Here is a 15431-nt window from a genome sequence, read left to right as displayed (position 1 = left end):
GTTGAATTCCTGAACAAAACCGACATAATTTGTTTTCAGGAGACCTGGTCTCTATCCCCATCGCCTTTGCTTGGTTATCATGAACTTTTTCAACCGGCCGCTAAGGTCAATTCTTACGGAAGACCCTTAGGGGGCCTCTCCATTTTCATCAGTCACAGGTGCAAGTTAACGGCTACCCCTGTCACTCGGAACCTGACGGCAGGGCAGACGGTTCTGATTACCGGTCTGTCTTTTTCAGGCAGGGCACGCTCTATCCTCCTAATTAACATTTATCATAATACTGCAAAAACTGCAAAATCAACTACAACGGATCTGATGATAAAACAACTGGAAGACCTTCTAGCAGAATTTGCATCCACGGAGGTACTACTACTAGGAGATTTCAACATCAAAGACCTCTCATCCAACGGTCTCTTAGCAAGGAAAAATAAAGAGCAAGAAGCGTTGATCACTTTTCTAACAACCCATAACTTCCGCTCGGCTCAGCAAATCTCGCTTTAACTGCACCCTGACGCCCATTTCTTGCCAACATTCAGGAGAATCTCAACCATTGACTACATCTTTCTTTCCCCGCTTCTGGGTAATCGTCTGGCCAGGATGGAAATTCCCTATCGTTTGGAGAGTGACCATAACCCCATAGTGGCCACACTGGACCTGCAAGTGCAAGTCGCCCTCGAAACGACAGATGTGGGGCATTCAACGCGAGCCGAATTGCACACTATGGTTAGAAGAATCAAATGGGACTCACAGGGATCTGCCAAGGTGGGAACCTGGCTCAAGGGCGAAACGCGTAACTTCAGACATAGAGCCCCGACAGAATCACACCACCGGTGGGATAACTCCATTGCTAAGCTACAGGATCTCCTGGCCGGGCCCGTGGTCCATCATAGAACATTCAGGCCACATCCAAAGCAAACCCATGACCCATTGTTAGCCTCTCAGAGAAAGACCCTCAGGAAGGCCGTCTGCCAGCACAAACTGATTTGAACCGTGCACACCGCCAAAAAGGTGGCACTGTTGCGGAAGACCTACAAGAAATCCCTATGGGAGACCAAGAGACTCAAAGAACAGTCAGAGTGGGTAAACATTTTTGACCTTCTAAAGAGCAAAAGTCAGTCCCAGTTTTGGGATTATATGAACAAACTCCACTCCACCAACAAGACGAGAGGAAATGCAGTCTGTGAAGAAGCCTGGGCCCTGCATGTGTCCGATCTTTATTGCAGTGACCCTGGCGACCCCGCAGTGATAGAACTAAGAGATCGTGCCGCTTCCATTCAAACAGAAACTTTAGAACTGACCACTGCAGCCAAGGTCACCAAGCAACTGCGAGCCATGAAAAAAGACGTGGCTCCAGGGCCCAACGGTCTCCCAGCCGGGTTATTTAAATGCGCCCCGGAAGAGTGGGCGGACCTTCTGACTCCCCTATTTAACAACGCTTTCGCGACAGGCCAGCTCCCAGACTCTTGGTTAGGTTCGACTCTATGCCCCATATTCAAGAAAGGTGACCCTGCGTCACCGGCTAACCATCGCCTCATTGCCCTCTTAGACCTGGAGGCAAAGGCATACGCTCGATGTCTTCTTCGGTTGCTTGAAGAATGGGTCGAAGAAAATAACATAATACCATACTACCAAACTGGGTTCCGGGCATCGGCCTCCACAATAGACAACATCATTACTCTAGCCGCTCTGAGTCAAAAAGCAGCACAAAAAAACCATCTTCCACTATATTGCTGCTTTATAGACTACAGCGCAGCTTTTGATAAAGTGTCTCGGAACATCTTGTGGAGGAAGCTGAACAAATGGGGGATTCCGCATGACCTACTAGGTGCACTAATTTCCCTGCATAAGAACACGTGGGTGCGAATTAAAACCAGCCCAAAGACACTTTCTTCAAGAATTGCCGTCGAAGATGGGCTAAAGCAAGGCTGTGTTCTTGCCCCGCTGCTGTTCAATCTCTACACAGCCGACCTCGGTACATTCTTGGAGAATAGTAACTATCTCCTGCCAAAACTGGAACCCGCTAAAAAGCCTCTTCACATATTAGAATATGCAGATGATATTGTAATAATGGACCAAGCAAAATCGGGTCTCCAACGGGCATTAAGTATGCTTCATACATATAACTCCGCCAATGCCCTGAACATCAACCAGGCAAAGATGAAGGTACTGGTATTTGGCAGATGTAAGAACAGGAAATGGTTGGCATGGAACATCGGGCCTGCCAGGATTAACACAACAGTAAAATATAATTACCTGGGAGTCTGGTTCAACGAGACGTCCAGGCCTACAGCTCACCTAGCCGCTTTGCAAAAGAGAGTAGGTGCAATTACATATTCCCTGACCCGGCTGAACCAAACTTTGAGCAGCCCCTCTGCAGAAGCCATCCTGAAGGTGGCTAAAGCTACTTTACTTCCTGCATTAACTTATGGACACCAGGCCTTTCCTGGAGCATGCTCCTCCAGTCTTGAGCTCGCCCAAATCTCCACCTACAAAAAACGTTTCCATCTGCCAAGTTTTATTCAGCGGGCAAGACTACGATTGGAGCTGGGCCTACAAAGACAATCTCTTCACTGCGAGGCCGATATCCTGAAATATTTTATTAGGACCCTAAAAGCAGGTGATAACACTCTTAAATTCCAGCTAAAAGGAATCCGGTCTAGCCCTGGCAATCCCTGGAATACCCAGTTTATAAAGGCCATAAGAGTGTTAGAGATTGACGAGTCAACACTCCCCTCAGTCACTATCCCATACTCGGCCTGGAAAAGCACCATCAATAAGCAAGTCAAACTTATTTCTCAGTCCATGGATCTACAGGCTCTAAAGACATCAACCATTCTGCTCCCCTTGAACTCTTCGTATCTTCTTGGGCGTCCACAAGCATACTTGTTGCAATCAACTTTGTTCGTGCCTTTCACATGAGAACTGTCTGCTGTGTTAGTTCTCTGCCTGTTGCTTGAGTTTAGTCTGAACATTGTGAACAAGGTCGACAAACAATGTCCCTTGCTATTCTGTTCTGGTGCGGCCCTGGCACCTAGACACAACACACCAAAGCAGCTGTTGTTGGAAACTCGTACTTTGATATTATGGGGATAGATGCATAGGGAACACACACTTGGAGAGGGACCTTTACAGGGTGAAGAGCATGAGAGCACCTATGATGTAGAACTACCATCTATAGTCTAAGGTATGGGGTCTGCAGACAAAGCCCAGAGTTCTTCCAATATATAATAATATTTCTTCTTAGCGATGGGAGGGAGATTAGGCTCTATTGTCTTTTCATTATGTCATCTCCCTTCATGATATATGGACTAGCTGCGATGCTGACTATTTATATTATGCATTTTCCGGCTTGTTGTGGCACGTATACTGCATGTTAGGACACGTTAGTTAAAATAAATATTTTAAAACTGTTTTTGTGTCTCTGTCAGATTTTATTGAGTACAGGTACAAGAGTTTGAGTGAAAGGGTGTGCGATTCCTGAGAGATCTGGGAGTGTTGTGTTCTGGGATGTCTCTGTGAGTGAGTAGGAGAGCAAGTGAGACACTATAGCTAATCCGTCGTGGGTTTATGGGTACTCAGGAGGAAGGATGGCTCAGTCACTACTCACTAAGAACCCATAATCCTACGCATAGCTCTGTTCTTGGGCAGAATCCCTGCAACAGGGCCCTCTCTAAATTGTGTCCTGTCTGACATCCTACCCTGGGAGACTTGATCTGTATCTTTAGTTGTGTCACAACCCTGCCCCTTGGAATGCAGGTTCCAATTCTACCCCTTCTTAACCAACCCAAGAAGGCCCCTCAAAGTCAGAGGTCTGCAATTTATTTTGCGCCCCTAGATTATGGCTGTATTATTAGGAATGCACAAATGGAACTGTCCCCCAGACCCCATCTGTGAATTGGAGGGATGTATGACGTTACAACGCGAACTTTCACAACACACACCGTTACAACGCATTTTTTACAACGCAGAAGCATTTACAACGCATACCTTTACAACGCATGACACTACATAGCAGATGCTATTACAACGCATGCCATTACAACGTAAGTATAGGTAAGTATATTATTTTTTTTAAAAACTATAATTAATTAAAATTAAATTAATTTAATAAATTACATTATTTTCAAATAATTATTTTGTACATATATATATATATTTTTAAAAATAGATTAGGTATTTAAAAAACCCCTAAAAATACCCCTGTACCCCAAAAAGCAAAACCCAGCCCTGAAACCTAAAAATATCCATACCCCAAAACCCAGACCCAGCCCTGAACACAAAAAATACCCCTGTACCCCAGAACCAAAACCCAGCCCTGAAACCTAAAAATACCCCTGTACCCCAAAACCCAAACCCAGCCCTGAAACCTAAAAATACCCCTGTACCCCAAAACCCAAACCCAACCCTGAAACCTAAAAATACCCCTGTACCGCAAAACCCAAACCCAGCCCTGAACCCTAAAAATACCCCTGTACCCCAAAACCCAAACCCAGCCCTGAAACCTAAAAATACCCCTGTACCCCAAAACCCAAACCCAGCCCTGAACCCTAAAAATACCCCTGTACCCCAAAACCCAAACTCAACCCTGAAACCTAAAAATACCCCTGCATCCCAAAAACCAAACCCAGCCCTGAAACCTAAAAATACCCCTGTACCCCAAAACCCAAACCCAACCCTGAAACTTAAAAATACCCCTGTACCCCAAAACCCAAACCCAGCCCTGAAACCTAAAAATACCCCTGCACCCCAAAACCCAAACCCAACCCTGAAACTTAAAAATAACCCTGTACCCCAAAACCCAAACCCAACCCTGAAACCTAAAAATACCCCTATACCCCAGAACCCAAACCCAGCCCTGAAACCTAAAAATACCCCTGTACCCCAAAACCCATACCCAACCCTGAAACCTAAAAATACCCCTGTACCCCAAAACCCAAACTATAAATATAAAATAACTTTTATTAATTTATTTTTAATATTTTTGAAATTAAAAAAAGGTGAAACTGACTCAGTGTACGTGCGCTCTATAAGTTCTTTTTAAATTAAATTAAATTAAATTAAATTAAATAAAATGATATACTTACCTATACTTACGTTGCAAAGGCATGCGTTGTAATAGCATCTGCTATGTAATATTATGCGTTGTAAAGGCATGCGTTGTAAAGGATCCTGCGTTGTAATGGTGTGCGTTGTAACGGTGTGCGTGTAATAGTTGCGTTGTAAAGGCTGTTTCCCGAATTGGAGACAGTCAGATAGGCACACAGAGCCATGAGCACAGAAATGCCCTCTTTCTCAAAGTGGTATTTCCACAGTCATAATGTCGAAATCACTCGCACCACCGGAGCAGGTTCGCCATTACAAACTCATCAATATCAAACACTATACTACCACACATCTGTATGCACGAAATCCAGCTTCTGCGCCTTTCCACAGATCCCTCACATCAATCCAATGTGGGAAACATGCCCTACTGTACCGAACACACCACCTGGTGCCAATCATTACAAGTGCATGTAGCACAAACGCACACATGACCTACCTCTTTCCGACACCGCACCCTGTCACTAGGAAGTACTCCGGTATAGCAAGAGAATTGCAGAGCCTGTGCAACTAGCCTTTTAAATCCTAAGCCAAATAACAGTAACCTGCAAACACAGGCCCGTCATGGCAAACCTGCGGCACGTTTAAAGAGTTACATCCGTGGGTGGCACAACCAGTGCTGCAGGCCGTCGGAGGAGGTGTTGAGTTACATGCCCTAGGTATATATCTCACCTATAGACAAAGGATTTCCAGCTAACTCAATTCAGCCAATCAGGTCTACACTAATCACCAGTATGTGTATGACAAGCACAGCGTTTTGGCACTCAATGGCAGTGTCAAAAGTGCTCAAAATCCTAAGTCTAGCACATAGATCAGCGGAAAACCGGAAGGGAGAAAAGCAAAAAAAGTCCAGGAAATGCACCATAGAAAGCGCCATTTCCAACAGAACTTATTAGGACTGGTATGTAGGATACAAATTACAGATCTGTGCAGCATGTGCATTAACCCACGTGGACGCTTAAGTTTGGTAATGAACCAACGTTATATGCTGAACTCACACGCTGCTCTAGTAACATCGGAGCCTCGAGTGAGCAACTAAGGTTTGCCGAAAGGGAGTAGACTTGACGAAGCGAGTAGACACGCTCTGCCCAACATCCCGTAAGCGATTTGTCACATCGTTTTAGACAGTATTCTAACATCTGAGAATCTCTCATTTATTAACGTACCTTTAGTATTTGACTACAGGCGTCCTTCCAACTCCTCGAAGGACTCATGAGGCCAGGTCAAGGTCTCTGATCATGTATGTAATGAACCTCAATCACATTGGAAACACAGCGATGTGCCAGCAATTTATGCTTTTTAAATGTTTGTAATGTCTTGTTAGTCCAATTATCACAGCATTTTCCCACTTTATACGCACTGGTTTGGATTATTTTCACCACTATAACCACTGAATAAACCAATGATTTTTAACGCATTGTAGACCAGAAGGTTGTGCATTTTTTTTACCTTTTTCTTTCTCTTCGTAACTCTGCAGGACTTTTGAGATTTAAAGCAAACCAATTAGGTGCTGTATATATTTTTATTTTTGTTTATCACTTTAACTGTGCTAATAGTAGAATCAGGAGTGGGATCATCATTTCTCCTTTGAGGACCTAATGAAAAGCCTTGGGGTAGGGCCTGAAACGAGCCGACCAACTAGGGAAACAGTAGGTAGTCACGCCTCTAGCATTTTCTGCTTGTCCCCAGATTTTAGTATATTAATTAGGGGTAGAAAAGAAAGTTGTTTTTGTCCCACTATTTTGATATTTTTAACGTTCACTTCCAAAACCCACTTCATCTTCATAACAAGACCACATAGGTGTATAGGTGTACAGGGACACCCTTATTTTTCATTTAAGTGCATATTCTTCGGTAGCAGCATGTCCCTGTCTGTAGAGGGCAGGGATGGACCCTATGATGAAGGAAGCCACCGAGGGGAAACCTGGGGAAGGGGTAAGGGTTATTTGAAAGAAAACATTTTTTCTTTCTTTACAGTCCTAGCAAGAGGTGCGCTTTCCTTCTGCAATACAAGGGACTTTCTTTTTGATTATCTGACAAGATTCGTGAAGGACGAGTCCCTATCTCTCCTACCTCTACTCTCCCCCCTTGTGATTTGACATTAACCTATTTATACAGGAGGAAAGGGCAAACCTAGGACCTCCTAGCTATCTCACTAGAGTTCAAATTGGTAACACGCAGGAAAATACATTGATTCCTCCATTTGGGTCCTTTCACACCGTTTGTTGATTGGGATTAAATCCCAGACCCATAGCTCTAAAGTTGGTTCAAGTATTGGTACCCCTAAACAGCACATTACACCTATAGACTCTTGAAAAATCACCTTCAGGTTCCACTTAAAATCACATTTTTTAATTCACAACATGTAATTCAACTTTTGGCAATTTCTACACAATCTTCATTACATTTATTTTCCTGCCCTTCTTCAAGAACTCTCATTCCCTCCCCTACAAACATATTTCTGTCATATTTTTGATCATCAATATCTATTAATTACTTTACTCCACCCTTCATGTTACTCTCTGTGTCACTCTTATTTCTCTTTTCTGGCCTCTTCTAGCATGTTCTGCTTGTGCATTTTGTTGCATTTTGTGGAGAAGTGTGGCTCAATGGTTAGAGCAGGCAGACCTCGATGAAGCGCTCTGGCCAGGGACCAGGGTTCGATTCCTGCCCCGGCGGGTCTTGGGCTCATTAATTCCCCTGACCGGATATTCTCGCCTCAGTGCCTATTCTGATCATGGGTCCCACGCTGCAACTCTGGGCAATAGCTTGCTTAGTCTCCACAACGGCCCCCACAATGCGAGGAATGCCTGGTCTGCACCATGGGGGTGCCCAGGAGTGGACACTTCACAGGGAAAGCCAGGAAGGGTTCCCTTGCGGTATTCGTACAAGCGCCAGGAAACCCACTGCGGGTAGCTGTGCGCTATACAAGTACAAAAACATTTACATTTACATTCTCCCCTTCCTGCTGAAGTGACAAGCAGAGCAGAATGGAATCCTTCACATAGACTCCTATATCATAGTACAATCCTCTTCAACACACCACTGATGAGAGTACAGTAACCCTTTACAGCATTATCATACAAGTAGCCCTGGGTGCTTGGGTCACTCACACATTTGGAGGTCGTGCTGAAGTCTCACTCAAAGCTGCCAAATTCTACCAAAAAATGGGGAAGAACTAGAACTTCACATGTGACTTTGCTGAGACGTCTGCAGTGTGCGGAGTAGTACCTGACTATTCTGCACAGAACAGACCCTCTTACAGCAAGTGATCCTAAAGATTTCTGTACAGAGATGAGAGGCCAAGAAGAGTGACTGACAGTCGCGAACATCTGCAAAGACAGACATCTTTAAAAAGACACACTGCAGACGTGTCTCATACACACACACAAACACACACAGTCTGCAAAGACAACGCTACCCTGTTCACATAAAACACACATCCAACCTGCAGAGACAAATCAAAAACACAGACATGTACATTCCACTGATTGGAAGGTCGCCTACCTGGGAGACCCAAGGTCAATGCACACACACACAATCCCGGCAGCAGACACACAACCTCTGCAGCAGATAATGCTATAAGCCAACCTAAGCCGCTGGAAACTATTGCAATGACTGAGGTTTTACCTAGACTGGGATAGGAAAACAGGGGCAAAGGGGCATGGGGCAGTAGGGAAGCCTTGACATTCAACTGCCTGGGGACATGCTTCTGACACAGGGGTGCAGGTGAGAAAGTCAATAAACTAACAGCGAGAGCCGAGCAAAGAATGTGCACAGATTTCTCATAGAGCGCTAAGATACAGTGCAATGTGAACAGATTTTTCACAGTGCAGTAATATGCAGTGCAGTGGCACAAATTCCTCAGTACAGTAAGTTGCACTGTGGTGACACTGATTCCTCATAGTACAGTAAAGTGCAGTGTGCACAGATCTGTCACAGTGCATTAAGATACAGTGCAGCGTGCACAGATTCCTCATAGTGCAGTAAGATGCAGTGCAGCGTGCACAGATTCCTCATAGTGCAGTAAGATGCAGTGCAGCGTGCACAGATTCCTCAATGTGCAGTAAGATGCAGTGCAGAGATTCCTCAGAGCGCAGTCAGAGACAGTGCAGTGTGCACCGATTTTTTACAGTGCAGAATATGGCAGTGCAGTGCATATATTCCTCATAGTGCAGTAAGATGCACTGCAGCGTGTACAGATTCCTCACAATATAGTAAGATGAAGTGTAGTAACACAGATTTGTCATAGTGCAGTAAGATGCACTGCAGCGTGTACAGATTCCTCACAATATAGTAAGATGAAGTGTAGTAACACAGATTTGTCATAGTGCAGTAAGATGCAGTGCAGTACACTGATTCCTCATAGTGCAGTACTATGAGTGCAGCGTGCGTAGATTTCTCATAGTGCAGTAAAATGCAGTGCAGCAAGCACAGATTTCTCAAAGTGCACTAAGATGCAAAGCACCGTGTACAGATCTTAACCAAATGATGACCACAAACACCCACCGGGCCAGAAGGAAAGCCCCCCCCCCCCCCCCCCCCCCCTCCAAATAGAAGAGCCCGGCTCCTGACAGAAATTTCCCCAGGATGATTCCGTCTATTTCTGCAAACACAGCAGAAGGTGCTGACAATCTCCTACCTGAGCAGAAACCTGTGCAGACATTTCCAGGCTCTCTCCTCCTCCTGTGGCTGGGGTGGGGCTGGTGCAGATTTGGAGTCTGGGGTAGGAGGGGGGTCTATGAGGGTCTGAAGATGTAGATAACTGCACGACAGACAGGGCGTCCTTCCTCCTCTGCAGCAGGCTGGACACAGAGGGAGAGGCAGGAAATGATGTCACCATCAGGTGCTGGTGCTGTCTCTGCCACCGCTGACCTGGAAGATGAAACTCGTCCCTTTCATACAATGTGCTCAGTGGATTTCATCAGCAGGCGAGGAGCGCTCTCTGCTGGCCACTAACAGAACCTCCTTTCCTGTCTCCAGGAGTGAATACATTTCACACAAACAAACATTTTGTGGCAGGAAAGACCTGGGTTTTTAGATGCCACAGATATGGATGTTTTTAAGACACACAGTCCAAGTTACAGGGTCTCATTCTCGGTTGCTGCTGTAGAAAAGTATTTACAGCTTCTTTTTACATGAGCATCTTCAAAACAATGATGCAGAGGACTAAAGACTATTTACAGGAAGCTGTCAACTGGAAGCGAGACTTTGTATTTCATTAAATATATGAGAATATGTGTTAGTGGTGCAATTAAACTGGACAGCTTATTTCATTTTTCATTTTTTTTAAACACTTTATCTGGTTTTTCAAATGCACAGCAGGGTATATAGCAACGTAAATAGAGAAAAATACCATAAAGTTTTATTCACCAGATCGAATTCAGTTTGGCATAAGGCATGCTTTAATGCGGAAATTAAAAGAACAGCCAGTTGGATTCATTACGGCAGTGCCAAAACGTAAGTGTATTGTTTGGTTTGTGTTTGCTGGCTCTGCCTACAGCCCCGTACACACATTTAATTGATGACTAGACATGTCGCAGACGTTGGGCTCTGCAGGTGCACAAGGCCAGGGTTTTTCAGGCCAGCTCAAGCTCTTTCATTTCACACTGCGCCTCCTTATATAACTTTTAGGACCTGTTGCAGCAGGAGACGGCTATGCGCTAGCCTCTGCCTCTCCACCCCCATCCTGCAGACTTGAGCAGAGCCCACTATGAATCTGCTGAGCTTTTCATGCTCTCACCTCAGGTAGGGTTGACCCCTTTCAACAAGATAAATACAGACCAGTTTTTGTTGTTTTAAGGAATCTGCACATCTGAGCTGAATCTGCACATCTGAGCTGACCACGCCCACAGCCAGCCTTTAAAAACGATCGCGCTGCTTACAAGCGCTGTTGTTCAGACTCTCTCCTGAGGCGGAAGCCGGGAGATTTTATGCTCACTTGCACTTCTATTTTAATTGTATTTACTGTGATTACTTGATCCTGAGGCACTCGCTTCGCTATTCGCACCCTACCGCCCAGCAGATTGATTTCTGATGCGGACAGGGTTGCCATAGCAACGCCGCCCTTCGGCCACAGGCCACGCCCATCTGAGCTGACCACGCCCACAGCCAGCCTTTAAAAACGATCGCGCTGCTTACAAGCGCTGTTGTTCAGACTCTCTCCTGAGGCGGAAGCCGGGAGATTTTATGCTCACTTGCACTTCTATTTTAATTGTATTTACTGTGATTACTTGATCCTGAGGCACTCGCTTCGCTATTCGCACCCTACCGCCCAGCAGATTGATTGCTGATGCGGACAGGGTTGCCATAGCAACGCCGCCTTTCGGCCACAGGCCACGCCCATCTGAGCTGACCACGCCCACAGCCAGCCTTTAAAAACGATCGCGCTGCTTACAAGCGCTGTTGTTCAGACTCTCTCCTGAGGCGGAAGCCGGGAGATTTTATGCTCACTTGCACTTCTATTTTAATTGTATTTACTGTGATTACTTGATCCTGAGGCACTCGCTTCGCTATTCGCACCCTACCGCCCAGCAGATCGATTGCTGATGCAGACAGGGTTGCCATAGCAACGCCGCCCTTCGGCCACAGGCCACGCCCATCTGAGCTGACCACGCCCGCCGCTACCCCATCCCACCACTATTTACATGTACAGGAACAGGAAGCGCAGCGGACGAGCGCAGCGGGCGCGTTGATTGCGCGCCGAAAGCGCGCATAAGGCAAGCTCGTCTGCGCTCGTCCGCGCCGAGGTCGGGCCTAGGGCCACCCCCCCTGTACCATCACGCCCCCGGCCCATCACCAACTCATCGCCACTATCCTACTCCTTCGCTGAACTCCTTAGTATCAAACCTAAAGCTGAGATAGCCCACTCACTACCTCATTTCAACTCTAACAACCCTTGTATAGGACCGCTCAAATGTCCCACTTGCATTGAGACTTTGCCTGCTCATCCCATAATCCCTCCCCTTTCAGTGTCAGCAGCACTCATAAATGTACGCTCCCTACCAAGACATAAATTTGAAATCGCTGATTTCATAGACTCACATGAACTAGACATATTATTTGTCACTGAGACATGGGGAGACAAATCCTCTGGCCCTGACTTCAGAGACGCTACGCCTAATAACTACTGTGTAAGCAAGTTAGACAGACCTATAAGAAAAGGTGGAGGAATAGCGATAATCCATAAAGACCACCTTAAACTAACCACAACAGAGACAACTTTTTCTGAGTGCGAGGCTCTCCTTTTTACCATATGCCTCTCCAGTAAAACAACTTTTAAAGGCATGTTAATCTACCGCCCCCCAGGATCCAGATCCAAATTTCTCTCGCTCTTAGATAACATCATCGAGATGTCAATTGGATCCCCTCACTTTACCATCTTGGGTGATTTCAATTTTCATCTAGAATCTCTTGACGACCCCGATACTGCAACAATACTCGGTGACCTAGAGGCAGCTGGCCTTCTACAAATTGTCAAACTACCCACCCATATAGCAGGACATACTCTGGACGTACTCTTTACCAACAACCCTAAGATCTCTATCACTAGGGTTATCCCTCTAATTTGGATAGATCACTCTGCAATATGCTTCTCCGTTCCCACCAATCCCGGTCCCCCCCCCCAGACAAATTGTCGGTCTACCAATTTCAGAGACTGGAAGAACATTAATCTCGACCATCTCACTCAGATGATACGGGACAGCCCTATGCCAAACGAACAGGATCCCACAGCAGCTTCGGCTACTTATCTGGAGAATCTGAACGAAGCATGCAACAAGCTAGCACCCACAAAAACCTCTCACCGGAATAGAAAACTCCCCTCAGCCCCTTGGTTCTCTGAGTCGCTCAGACTACAGCGACAATACTGCAGAAACTTAGAAAGGCAGTGGCGTCGCCATTTCAATAACTCTGACAAGATCAATTACAAAAGCGCCCTCTCCAACTACAAAAAACTCATAACAGCGGAGAAAACCACCTATTACACCAACCAAATCAATCAGGCCAAAAACTCATCAGGGAAACTTTTCCAGGTGGTAACATATCTGTCCAATCCTCTGGCACCCCGTTCAGAAGGATCTCAGGCCCTCTCAGACGCATTGGCCAAATTCTTTGAAGATAAGGTCAGAGCCATTTTTACTACTTTCTCGCCTGACCCTTCTCTAACTTCCACCTTGCAATCTACCGCCGATAATGCCCCAAAATTTGCAGCCTTTGAAAACACCACGGAAGAAATCATTCAACCCTTGATCGCCCGAACCAGATCTGGTTCACCTTTCGATCCTTGCCCTCCAGGCGTTCTCAATCTCATCCCAGAAGCTATTGCTCCGTCACTAACTACCATTTGTAACGCAATGTTCACATCCGGCACCTACCCCTCGGTGTGGAAGGAAGCAATTATCAAACCTCTACTCAAAAAGCCCAGTCTAGACCCTTCCCTTCCGGCCAGCTACAGGCCCATTGCATGCCTCCCATTCCCAGCCAAGATTTTTGAAAAAATCATGAATGCTCAGCTGTCAACCTATATTCACAACAACAACCTACTGGATGACACCCAGTTCGGGTTCCATCAGGGCCACGGAACTGAGACTGCGCTCCTAAAAGCAACGGACGAGATACGGTCCACAATGGACAATGGAGGAGCCGCAATCCTGATACTTTTAGATCTGTCCGCAGCCTTCGACACGGTCGATCATGCCACCCTGATCGACCGTGTCGCGGCCATAGGAATAAAAGACAAAGCTAAGGAGCTTCTCGCCTCATTTCTGTCTAACCGCCCACAAACGGTGAAGCTAGGCCAATACACTTCCCAGACCTTTTCACTGCCTTGTGGTGTACCACAGGGATCCTCGCTAAGCCCGACACTATTCAATATATATGTGTCTGACTTAGCGAGGGTCATCAAATCCCACGGAATCTCCCTCACTACATACGCAGACGACACACAATTGGTGTTGTCCGTATACGATGATGGCACCTCTGTAGCTGCTAATTTCCAAACTGGAATGAAGGCAATAAGCTCCTGGTTGTCATCCAATTGTCTTAAACTAAATTCTGATAAAACAGAAGTGATGACATTCGGGAGACTGCAACCAACCTGGTCCCCACAATGGTGGCCCCATCAGATGGGACAACCTCCAGAACCAGTAACTAAGGTACGAAACCTAGGGGTTATCTTTGATAATAAGATGTCCTTCCAGCAGCACGCCAACTCGGTGGTTTCATCCTCCTTCCACATTTTAAAAAGGATCAGAAAACTAATCCCGTACCTACCATCTTCCGCAGGCAAAACCTTAGTCAGCACATTAGTTTTTTCCAAAACTGACTATTGTAATGCCTTGCTTCTAAACGCACAACAAAAGGTCCTTAACAAATTACAGACAGTACAAAACGCAGCAGCCAGGACTCTGTTATCCATTCCCAAATTTGCATCTGTCTCCCCCTACATCCGACAGCTACACTGGCTGCCAGTGAGGAGCCGCATTAAATTTAAAGCTCTATGCATAGCTTACAAAGCTATCCACAACCTCGGACCTCTATTCCTAAGACAAGCCTTCCGCCCGCTCGAACACCCAAGAACACTACGTTCATCCTCGGCTCACCTGCTAAGAGTCCCCCGCACAAGAAGGGCTAACTGGGGTGACAAACGTTTTACTGTTGCCACAGCCAAATTGTGGAACACACTCCCTCTCCACATCAAATGTGCGTCAACTTTGCTCAACTTCAGAAAAAAACTGAAAACTTGGTTGTTCCCAGCCTAATTCCCCCTATCCGCCAGAGAGTTCTGCAACTATAGCGCCGAGACACCCTCGGGTATTTGCCCGCTCTAAAAATCGCCAAATAAAATAAAATAAATAAAATAAAGGCCTGGGTATGACACCAAATAACACTTTAAACAAAATCAAAAATATAAATTTGTAACATCACTTTTCTGCCTTAGTTTTCTCTTAATTCTTAATCAGGGTATCGCACTCCGTACTCCTAGGTTAATCAGGGTACTCAATATGTCCTTGTGCTGAAATGACACCGGTCTTAAGCCATTTTTCGCTCTCCTTACACACTTCAAAATTCACAACACTCACCATGATCTGATCATACAGGGTCACCAAAAATCCTGCCTTACCCGTTTTTTGTCATAGTTTTCCCTAAGTGCCCCTCACGATAATGTTTTTGTACCTCAAACCCTCAGGTGGTACAAACTTGTCATTTCTCATTAGAACTTTTGTGTCACTCAGAGTTAGTTCATCCAGAATCTTAACAAATGGTCTCACAGAAGAACCAACCATGCTCTCCCTATGCTCACCATGCACTACCATTTGTTCAACACTCTT

General features: G+C 45.7%; 1 protein-coding gene across 3 annotated transcripts in view; it reads right to left on the bottom strand.

Moving 5' to 3' along the window:
• LOC147663844 (uncharacterized) overlaps positions 1-15431 on the bottom strand; it is a 146123-nt gene that overhangs the window by 48609 nt on the left and 82083 nt on the right. Inside the window, exon 1 of one of the 3 annotated variants that reach the window (XM_086950157.1) lies at positions 9743-9917. The exons of 1 other annotated variant lie outside the window; for it this stretch is intronic. The gene's annotated coding sequence lies outside the window, so the exon portion shown is untranslated. Of the gene's footprint in view, positions 1-9742; positions 9918-15431 lie in introns of those variants that run through there. One more of the 3 variants, XM_086950158.1, reaches the window with a different exon arrangement.

This window comes from Lissotriton vulgaris, unplaced genomic scaffold (assembly GCF_964263255.1).
Source record: "Lissotriton vulgaris unplaced genomic scaffold, aLisVul1.2 SCAFFOLD_1285, whole genome shotgun sequence".
Lineage (NCBI taxonomy): Eukaryota > Metazoa > Chordata > Amphibia > Caudata > Salamandridae > Lissotriton > Lissotriton vulgaris.
The sequence above is the reverse complement of the archived record's forward strand: the minus strand, read 5'-3'. Positions and strand labels throughout refer to the sequence as shown.